Source organism: Chrysoperla carnea, chromosome X, assembly GCF_905475395.1.
Source record: "Chrysoperla carnea chromosome X, inChrCarn1.1, whole genome shotgun sequence".
Taxonomy (NCBI): Eukaryota; Metazoa; Arthropoda; class Insecta; order Neuroptera; family Chrysopidae; genus Chrysoperla; species Chrysoperla carnea.
In genome coordinates, this window is record NC_058342.1 from 19,363,737 (window position 1) to 19,375,279 (window position 11,543).

The window sequence follows — 11,543 nt, forward strand, 5'->3', positions numbered from 1 at the left end:
ACACAGAATTTACACACGTTATTATTAAGTTTTCTAATAAAAAGCCGTGGAATAATATAACTAAATAATTAATACCATACAGTTTGTCAACAAATCTGACAAGCCACATACTATGACGTCAATTCCGTTTTAGAATTTGAATTTCCGTTTTAGAAATTTGAATTTCTCTTATTGAATTTGTACTTTTATTAATTAGTTTTAAGTTATTAAAAAGATATTAATTACTAAAATAATAATTTAGTTCAAATGTCCAGGCAATATGAAATCATGAAATCCAGTATTTGGTATGGAAATTTCACTATGTATCCAATAATAATGTTAAATCAGAAAATTAAGTGAGCAAAACCAAGCAAGTATGTTAAACGATGTGGCAAGAATACATTATAAAATTTATATCAAAATATGTAGGACATGGTAAAAGCTTAAAGAGTCGCTAATTGGCGGTGAAAAAAACATGAAATGTTGCTCATACTGCAGTATATGCATACACATACATTCTTGTTAAAATTTAGAACATTTTTTTATTTTTATATTTGTCTTTTGATACACACATTCCATTTTTATTTATACTACAGTCATTTAGATGAGTCCACCAACCTCCCAAATGATTCAAACTAGGTAAAGTGAGCCCATCATAATAATTTTGGAAGTTTTCTGCAGAGAAAAAATTTGCCTGCAAATAACCAAGCGCGGATCCATCCCTCAAAACAGGTTATGGGCCCCGAAAATCGGCCAAATGCAAATTGAAGTACAAACTCGCTCATGAGCGATATAGTGCATTCCTACAAAGGAGATGGTTACAAAATATATCATGCCCTGACCAAGATTTTGTATTTTGTATTTGCAAATTAATAAACCTGTAAGATGTTAGTTCGCACACAACCTTACTTAAAAACGGCTGAACCAATTTTGATGAAATTTTTTTAACTTCAATTTAAATTAAATGCCAGTATACATTTTACATTAAATAATTATATTTAAGTTCTTTACTTAAATAAAAAATTCAAGCTTTAATAATATCATCGAAGTTGATAATATAAGCAAGCTCGAATAATCTTTCCTGCCCCAATGAGGCATACAATCAAGATTTTATCCCGTAGAGTGTAGAAAACAATCTCTCTGCGGTGGCTACGCTGGTTGAAAGAGTTACGCTACAAATCTTGGTCGCATGCTTGAATGAGATAAGCAGCCGACTTTGGCGGAATTATTTTTACATTCTGTTTTCCATTTGGCCATTCAGAGTCGGTATTCATTTATAATAGTTGATTCACTATCATTAATGAATCGCCGGTACATCTGAACCACTTTTTTCACTGTCTGGATTGTGATATGTGATTGTTCTGTTATACCGGATAACGTATACAACAATGCAATAATCTTAATACCGCATTGGTTGCTGTTGAAATTAACAAAAAAAACTTCATTTTGAAGTCTTTTGAATTTTAAAATTATTTGAAAATATAATTTCTTGCGAATTAAACCGACAGACTATCATTGTTTAGTAAAGTAAAGACGTTCGTTATAGGGCCAAAACATCTCGTGAAATCAATTTTTGCATAACATCAATAACTACGAAAATATGAAGGATTTAAATGTACAAATAGAAATAGGACGTCAAAGCTTGCAATTGCCGTAGAGACTACATATCAAAAGTTGTTTTCCTAGCATAAGATAGAAAAAAATGATGATTATAATGAAGCAGATCTATAATCATTATTTTTAACCATAAATTAAAGTATTCTGTAAAAATTTAAAATAGTAAATATCCAACCATTCATGGCCAACTTTTCTGATATGCTCAATGAATTGTGACTATTTAACATTTAACAAAATTTAAAACTGTGCACATCAAGAGAGGTGGAGGCTATAAAGGGGTGTTTTTTACGTTTAAGCCCAGAGAAACGGGCGGGTATCAGGCTAGTGAATAAATTAACATCAAATATCAAATATTTCGATGAAAATTATTGATAAACAAAATATAACATTTCAACTAATTGCCACAATTAGAAAGTTTTATTTATGGTAGTGAAACAAAAACGATATTTTATACTCAAAATATTATTATTATTTTATATTCAAAAACATTTTGTTAACAACATTTTCTAAAACATACGGACAAACGAACGGGACGGACCACCAACATTGGGTTAGGTCAACATTACTAGTTACAAATTCACGTGATATTAACTGCAATTAGTGAGATAAATGTTACAAAACAAAAGTTGTGTTTCACATTGTTTTATATAATTTTAATATAATATAAAATAAACAAAATTGTACCATTGAAATAAATATGAGCAGTTATTCAAATTTATTCAAACAAGAAACTGTTTTAAATTAAGGTTATTCAGTTAGTACTGTTATGCATAATAGACAATATAAGTTGTTAGACATTTTATCATTTGCAAACATTTCAGAAAAGTGCAAAACTGAGTCAGGAGCATACATCCCACTGAAATAAACTTCAGATTCGATCCTGGTGTCTCTCTTCGTTTTTTAAGACTAAAAATCTAAAAATCGGTTCTCACTCTAACATCGCTTTCAGTGGTCAGAATATAACTTTATAAGTAATATCGCCTGATTCTTCAATGTCATAATTAATTATATTTAACAAGGGAAAACAAACAATCGACTGAGTTAATTGTTGAAATACCATGTATAGACAGTGTTGATGACCCAATCGTTTGTTTTTTTAAGTCATATAAGTTAAAGACAGATAGCCATACATACATACATACACACTTAACTGACATTCCCATATAATTAATACAAACTATATAATTTACACCTAATTTAAGCTCTCACGGGTAAACAATGATGTTTACGAAAAAATGTTTCAAACAAAAGTTGTTTATTTTTTTTATAAGGAATATTTTTTGCACTAAACTTTTGTTCTATCTCTAACGGTTTACAAAATGGATCCTACGGACCCGGGATTCAATTGACCTATGTTGCTCATTTACGAACTCGAGCTCACTTTTTATGTCACGAGCATGCTATACAAATTTCAGCTTTAATATCTTATTTTCGTTTTTGACCTATCGTGTTGACAGACAGACGGACAGACAGATGGATAGACAGCCGAAAATGAACTAATTAGGTGATTTTATGAACAAATATACCAAAATTGTTTTCGTTGCGTCAATATTTTCAAGCGTTAAAAACTTAGGACTAAACTTAGTATACCTTGCATATTTCATATACATGGTATAAAAATTTTGTGCCACTGAGGATATCTCTATCTCCATTTCTATATATTATAAATGCCAAAGTAAGCATTTTGTTTGTTTCGCTTTCACGCTAAAACTAGCAAACGGTTTTTAAGGGAATTGTACAGCAATATAGCTGATATATCAGAATAACACATGAGATATAATTTATAAAGATATATTAATAAAAAAAAAAAATTTAAAAATTAATTTAATTTGGCATTACCATAAATTACAGATTTCTGTCAAAATACTCAATACAAAATAATTCACGGCCGTCTTCTCTGATATACTCAATGAAAAATTACGACTATTATCGACTTATCGAGTTATGAAGAAAACGGACGAAAAGAGATATCAAGCTGAAATTTTTATATTCCCCTAGATATCAAGCTGAAATTTTTATATTCCCCTCAAGACGCAAAATTGAGACTGAATTCGATGAACAACATGCATCAATTGACTCTTGGATTCGTAGAACCCATTTTGTAAATCGTTAGAGATAGAACAAAAGTTTAAATGTAAAAAATGTTCCAAAATAAATAATTTTTGTTTGAAACTTTTTTTCGTAAACACCACTGTTTACTTGTGTGGTTCTTATTTTCTAGTGGTCTTGTGAAATATTTTCGGAAAACGAAAAACAATCTAGTTAAGAATTTTTCGCCCTATTAGCTCAGTTGGTTAAGGCGTAACCAATTCCGTCTGCGGTATGCTTAGAGCAGCGGATTCGATTCCCGCCGTCGCAACAGAATTAATTTAACTAATAGTTGTGATGGGCTGGTGAAGTGCATGGTATATGCATGAGGACGTGCACTCAGCCTCTGAAATTGAGAAGCTGATAAATGAAATGATCAGCGGAAAGGTGGTAAAACACATATATTGTATCACAATGGGCTATATAGCCTAAGTGTGTCTTTCGCGGACAGCCAATATAACCTAACCTTACCCAGTTAAAAATTTCTAAAATTTTCGAAAACCAATTAAAATGCGTTCGAAAGACCATCATATTTGTGTTGGTTCTTTAAAATCTTCTGATTTATAAAAACATATTGCAACCACTGATATTCAACATTTTCTTTACAGGGTATTTCGATCTCAGCCAATTGTTTGTTTTCACTCGTTCATGAATATTATCAACATATCTATCACTATTCAGCGCAGATAAAAAGTCAAATAATTCCTCATAAAGTTCTTCCTGATCAGCAAGTTGCTATGTTTAAGCTTTGCGATTTTTAGAAATGATTGTTATTATGCGTGTTAAGTAACAAGCTAAAAACTATGCTTTATAATTTTTGGAGTGTATTCTAAACGCATAAATAATACGAAAAAAAAACAAAATTAACGTCGATTTTCTAACCTTAATAAGGAGCAAGAGTTTGTCGCGAATCGAGTCAAATTTTTTCAAACTTTCTTTGTTAAATTACAAACTTGTAGATTCTGAGCCTAAATAAATAAAATTCAGACATAAATTGGATGTAATTTTAATACGATGCTTCCAAAGCAAAACAAATCTTATTAAAAATATTGTAAATGGTAAAAGTTCAATCAGCTGCTTTCAAAAGTAGTGGGTCAGTGACTTCTTGTTAGGATGTATGAGCACCGTAATGGGGACAAAAATTTAAAAAATATATAATTTCAATTTGGATAGTCAATTATATTATAACTTGAAAATAAAGGACGAAAAGTACGAATAGAATTTTTCGATATCTGAAGTAATTTTAAAATATCGAAAATTGAAAATTTTGTTTAATTATTTAGCTTTCGATATTTCGAAAACCAAGGCAGATATCGAGACATTGTATGATTATTTTTCGTCTACATTCATGAATTTATAACAAAATTCATCATCAAAAATGAAAATAATGTACAAATAATTTCAACTCTAAGTCTAAAATTGTCTTTGTGCTAAAACTACCTTAAGGAGTGTCATAAGAATTGACTAGGGACGCACGCGGGTGGCGACTAGTTTGACAGATACAGCAATAACTATTAATTATGTTTAGAATTATAATAGTAAAGTTTAACACACAAACACAAAGCAGATAGATATTATATTTTTTACAAAGTAAAATAAATGGTCGAATTAGGTCTTATAATGTATAGAATAGCATCGTGATGATGACCACTTTTAATGGATATTGAATCGTATAAATAATGACTTGAAGACGAACAACACGCACGATATCCTAAAAGCTGTGAGTGAACATTTTTACACACGTAAATAAACTTTAATATCATTTACAAGATGTTACAAATACCTAATGGCAAACATAGTACAATTAAACTGAATTTCTTAAAGGAAACAAGTGAAAACAAATAATTGATTGAGTTAATTGTAGAAATACTATGTATAGACAGTGTTGATTATTCTGTCACATTACACATACATACATGTCACACACATATAACTGATATACTCATATAATACATACTATACAATTTGCGCTATCACAGGTGAACAGTGATGTTTACGAAAAAATGTTTCAAACAAAAGTTGAAACTTTTGTCGTATCTTTAACGGTTTACAAGATGAGTTCTACGGACCCAAGTCCCAATTGACCTATGTTGCTCATTTATCTCTTTATCGTATAATATATATATATATATATATATATATATATATATATATATATATATATATATATATATATATATATATATCTCTTTTCATTTTTGAGTAATCGTGATGACAGACCGACAGACAGACAGACAGACAACTGGAAATGGACTAATTAGGTGATTTTTATGAACACCTATACCAAAATTTTGTTTATAGCATCAATATTTTTAAAAGTTAAAAACGAGGAACTAAACTTAGTATACCTTTGTATATTTCAAATACATGGTATAAAAATTAAGGTATCTTAGAAATTTTCTGCCGCTGTTAATTAGGTCGTATAAACTTCGTAAAAAAGTTGACCTCTCAGGCTCGTAACTAACTCCCATTTTTGGGGGGTAGTTGGGGGTTTTAATTGGACAATCCAATTGGCTCCCAATTGAGAGTACACGAAAATTTATAGTCGGGTTTAATATTTAAAACATGGTATGGATTGAAAGGGAAAAGTATGCCCAGTTAACCCGAATAACTCTATCCCAACCAATTTTGAAAATGGAAAGTCGATATAAAACCCAATAATACAATACAATTTTTCGATATCTGGAGTAATTTTCAAAACATCGAAAAATGAAAATTATGTTTAATTATGTAGCTTTCGATATTTCGAAAACCAAAGCAGATATCGAAAAATTTTATTCCAATTTTTTTTAATAAGATACAAATAATTTCAACCATGAGTTCAAAACTGCCTTGGCGCTCGTACTACTTTAAATGGTAAATAAAGTAATTTTTTAAGTTAATTTTTCATTTCCAAGCACTCTTTGATACAGGGTTATTGAAATTATAATTGAACACCCTTTTAAATACCTATAACGAAATGTTCAACTTTTTCTCATAATTTTTCTCAAAGCTCAAAGTAAGTATTTGACTCGATTGTCTGTATTATGTACGTACACTACTAGTATCATTATACTTATACTAGCTCGACCCGAGGGGAATCCTACTACCGTAGTTACCGTAACCATAGCTATCCGTAGCTAAAAAAAACAAACAACAAATTTCCTAGAAATGTGGTGAAAAAAGTCAAAAATACTTTTTAAATAATTAATATTAGGAGAACATGTTTTTAAAATAGTAATTATATATCTAAAGTTTCAGGAGGATGTTTGCCAAGTAATGTTTTTCCTAAGCGGTACATTCCGTGAATATATTTTTTGTCAAACCTAGACATAGTAGGCTTTAAAATGATGGATGAATCATAGAATTTGATAAAATAATAAGAAAGATAAGGGTAGAACCGAAAAAAACTTGCTAGAGTAATCTTTATCTCTAAATATTATAAATGCGAAGGTAACCGTGTTTGTTTGTTTGTCACGCTTCCACGCTTCAAATTAGCGATTGGTTTTTAATGAAACTGTACAGCAATATAGCTCATACTTCAGAATAACACATAAGATATAATTTAAAAAGATATATTAATAAATGAAATAATAAATTTAAAAATTCATTTAATTTGGCATTACCATAAATTACAGATTTCTGTAAAATTAGTCATTTGACATTATCATAAATTACAGATTTATGTAAAAATAGTCAATATAAAATATTTCACGGCCACATTTTCTGATATACTCAATGAATAATTACGACTATTATACATTTAAAAAAATGGAAAACCATACATATATTTTACCCGTGTAAGAATCATTACCATTATTTCCAGTGTTATAGAAAAGGGATACGCAAGAGCTATCTTTATCAATCTTTACTTTTAAACCCAACGAAGCGGGTGGGTATCAGTCTAGTCTTATATAAAAACCTATAAGTATCATTATACTTATATTGTTATTGAGACATGCAGTCGATTCATTCTAGTTCTAGTCATAAACGTATTGATATAGTGCTATAAAGAGGTGAATAAAACATTCTTCTATGGTGGTCTTTATTATTTAATAGCATTTTTATAAAACTTTTATTATTACTCAATGTTTTTCTTTTTCCATTTTCAGTTTTCCTTAACAGTTAATTTTAAACTTTAAAAAAAAAAAAAATTAAATGACAATTCACGTGTATTATTCATTTGAATACTTACTACTAATTATTAATTACATTTTTAATTATTTTTGTAAACTATACACCCATTATCAGTATCGGTATTTTAAAGACAGGTGGTACCATTACGGTGGAAATGAGAGAATGTGTTAACCAATGAAAATCTCTTGATAATTATATAACATACGGAAACAAATATTTTGAACTTTTCACCTACTTCTTTTCAAACAAATTTTCCAAGTTTTAACTTGATAATATATTACCTATTTAGAGCCTAAATGGCAGAGCGGTCTAAGGCGTGTGTCTATGACTGTTTGTCCATTTAGACTTAGGTTGCTGGTTCGAATCCAGGCAGCGGCAGTGTGAACAATTTTGATTAATGAGAGCGGTAGAATTGATCACATTGTCATCGCTTGGATAAGAACGAAGTAACCGATTCCACCCACATCAAAAATGTAATTGTAAATATGTTTGTAATTAAATAAATAAAGATTAACAAATAATGATGTGGGTGGCCTCTGTTATAGGCGTATATGTCAGAGAAACGGAGGTTAAACGCCATTATTATTATTATTATTATTTAGAAATGACGTCATCAAAAGATAAATAAGTACATAAATATCAAAAAAATATTTCTGCGTTTGAAAAAATATAACTTGTAAGCTCTAAAAATTTCTATTAATAAAAAACTGACCGATAATGTTCTTTTCAATTATTATTATTATTGATTCGGTAAAAATATTTACTTTTTATAAATATTCTATTAATTTACTTTGTTAATTATCACGCAAAGTAGGCCTCAGATTCAAAATTGATAAATAACTTTTTCCTTCGTCTTTATGAGCTTATTCTGTACGCCCACGTTCTGCAGTCAACGACAGAGCATAAAATATACATCGCATAAAACTGATATTATAATTTACGAAAAAATGTTTCAACCAAAAGTCCTTTTTATAAAAAACATTTTTTATATTTAAACTTTTGTTTTATCTCTAATGGTTTACAAGATGGATCCCACGGACTCAAGACCCAATTAACCTATGTTGCTCATTTATGAACTTCACTTCATTTTTTACGCCTTAAGCATGCTATTAAATTTCAGCTTGTTATCTCCTTTCTTTTTTAAGTTATCGTACTGATAGACGGACAGACGGAAATGGACCAATTAGGTGATTTTATAACCTATACCACTAATTTTGTTCATAACATCAATATTTTTAAGCGTTAAAAACATGGGATTAAACTTAGTATACCTTGATATATTTCATACATACATAGTATACAAAAAAAATGGATAAAAAAAAAGAATGGAAACTTTATAACCGTGGATATTTCTTAACGAACTAATAAAGCCTATTGATAAAAGTGGACTAATAAAATATATTGATAAAAAAAAATGATATGAGAAAAAAACAAATGTCAAAAATTATATAATTAATTTTTTTTAATTTCAAATAACCCCTTAATTAAAAAACTTAATGAGATGTTTTTAACAAGTTAAATTAGATGGTTTTAAGAAAAAAAAATGTCGATAAAAATTAAAATTTGTGTATTAATTAACAATTTATAATTTAAATAAATAAAAAAAACAAACCAAGTCAAAAAGGTGCATTGAAATATTTTGATAAGTGTAAATAAAATTATTTTTTATTATTTTTATTATTGATTGTAAATCAAAGGTTGATGTTAAGGTATTTCCAGCATGGTGTTTGCAGTCCCTATACTAAAAGTATGACAAACCTAACTTTTGACAAAATGGCACCAATGGTTTCCATAAACTAAGAATAGGGCTTACTATTTAATCCCAAAGTTTCAGAAATTTTGATTCACGAGTTGCAAACTTGCATAACAAACGATTTTAGAATACTAATTTTGTTGTACATTTCTTTAGCTTTAAAACTGTGATCTCCGTCTAATTTAAGAATCTAGTTGAAGCATTTCTATTGAAACAAAACGAGAATAACAAAATCTAAATAGCTATTCAAATTTTCATGCTTTTAACAATATGATTCGTTTTTGAGCCAGGGAGAAAAAAAGTAACATCCGTCATGTTGCTAAACGTTTGTTAAAAATTTGTAGCTTTTTTTTGACTACATCCCACAAGTAATGAAACTTATCTATTAAAAGTTCCAAAATGCCCTTGGTAATAAGTTCTTTAAAAATTTATAATAATACTAATTCTCAACTTCTATTCCTGATTTTGTTTTTTGTTTTTTTTTTTTGCTGTTGTAGAAAACGATAGGTAGAAGTTATTGTAATCGAACCAGGAAAAATTATTTTAATCCTTCTTCCAATTTTAGATTTTACGTATCAGAAGGACGTAGATTATATATCCATTAAAAATTCTATCCATCGTAAATTCAGTTCCAAGCCTTTTCTCTGAACTTAGAAGAGATAAAAACTTGAAAATTGGTTTGAAGCCCTGGATCTATACTGACTAACTTCATACCAATCCTATCTGATAGTATCAAAGGGATTAAATACGATTAGTAAAGAAAAATCATAACGTCTAATTAATTCCTTTTAATGTAATCAAATCGGCTTGATATGAAATTAGGCACAATAAAACAATAACTGACACTTCCCTACCAAATGGTAACCTTCTATATGTTTCATAGTTTCGGCAAAAAACTCTGAAAATCTCAGAGCACTAAATTTTGTAATTAAGTTTCCATAGGAGTTCTCCGAAACTATGAAAGATAGAAGTTTGCTAATTGGTATGTAGCTTTGAATTGTCTACCAAGCTTATTTTCGAAGCTCCCAAGATTTGAGGAGCTTCAAATAGTAGTTTAATTGATTTAATCAACCATAATATCATATCAAATTAATGGGCAAAAGTTTTTATAAGCGGACAAAAAAGTTAGTCGATAAGTTTTTGGGAAAACACATGCTTTAAAACAAATGGGACCCAGAAATTTTTGTAAGTTCGAAATTTTTAATGGAAAAAAAGTTTATACCTTCTTAGTCCACAAAGATAGAACTTTTTGTGGAATCATTTGCAGTGTTTTTTGTATAAAATTTTAAACATAATCCATATACAGTTGATTCCAAAAACTTGTATAATCTATAATCAATATTATCAGCATATACAATTTGTATGACTTTAACTGTGCTATTTAAAATAGAATGGTTATTGGTATGGTAGGTATGTGTTCAAATGTTCAAATGTTCAATGTTCAATGTTGGGTTTGCATTGGCTTGGCTTTCTCCATACCAATATTAAAGTCAATTTGTACAATTCTCCAATGAATATTTTAAAAATAAATTTAAATTCACAAAACTATTTTTAAAAAGTTTTAAATAAAATTTACAATTTTTATTCAGTGTGTTTATTGGGTGTTTCAAAACTCACTTGAATAATGATTTTGTCGTTATTTCTATACAATAAAAAAGTTATTCAATTGAAAAAGATTTTAACCATGACATCATTTTTACTTTTAACTCTGTGTGTATAAATTATACAACATGAATCAAAATACGAGCTCCTTTTTCCTTTAAAACTAATAATGGTTTATTATTTATATTTGTTTACTAAAATAGATATACAAATTTTTAACTTCAAAGTCTTTCAAATATAATTGTTGTTTTATATGATGCATCAAAGGCGTAAATGATAAAAACAAATAGTTTGTCTTGTTAATCTTTAAATATTATTATTAAAGAGAATTGATAAAAATACTCACATAAAAGAAGTCGAACCCAGTTCTCTTGGATTCATACCAAGC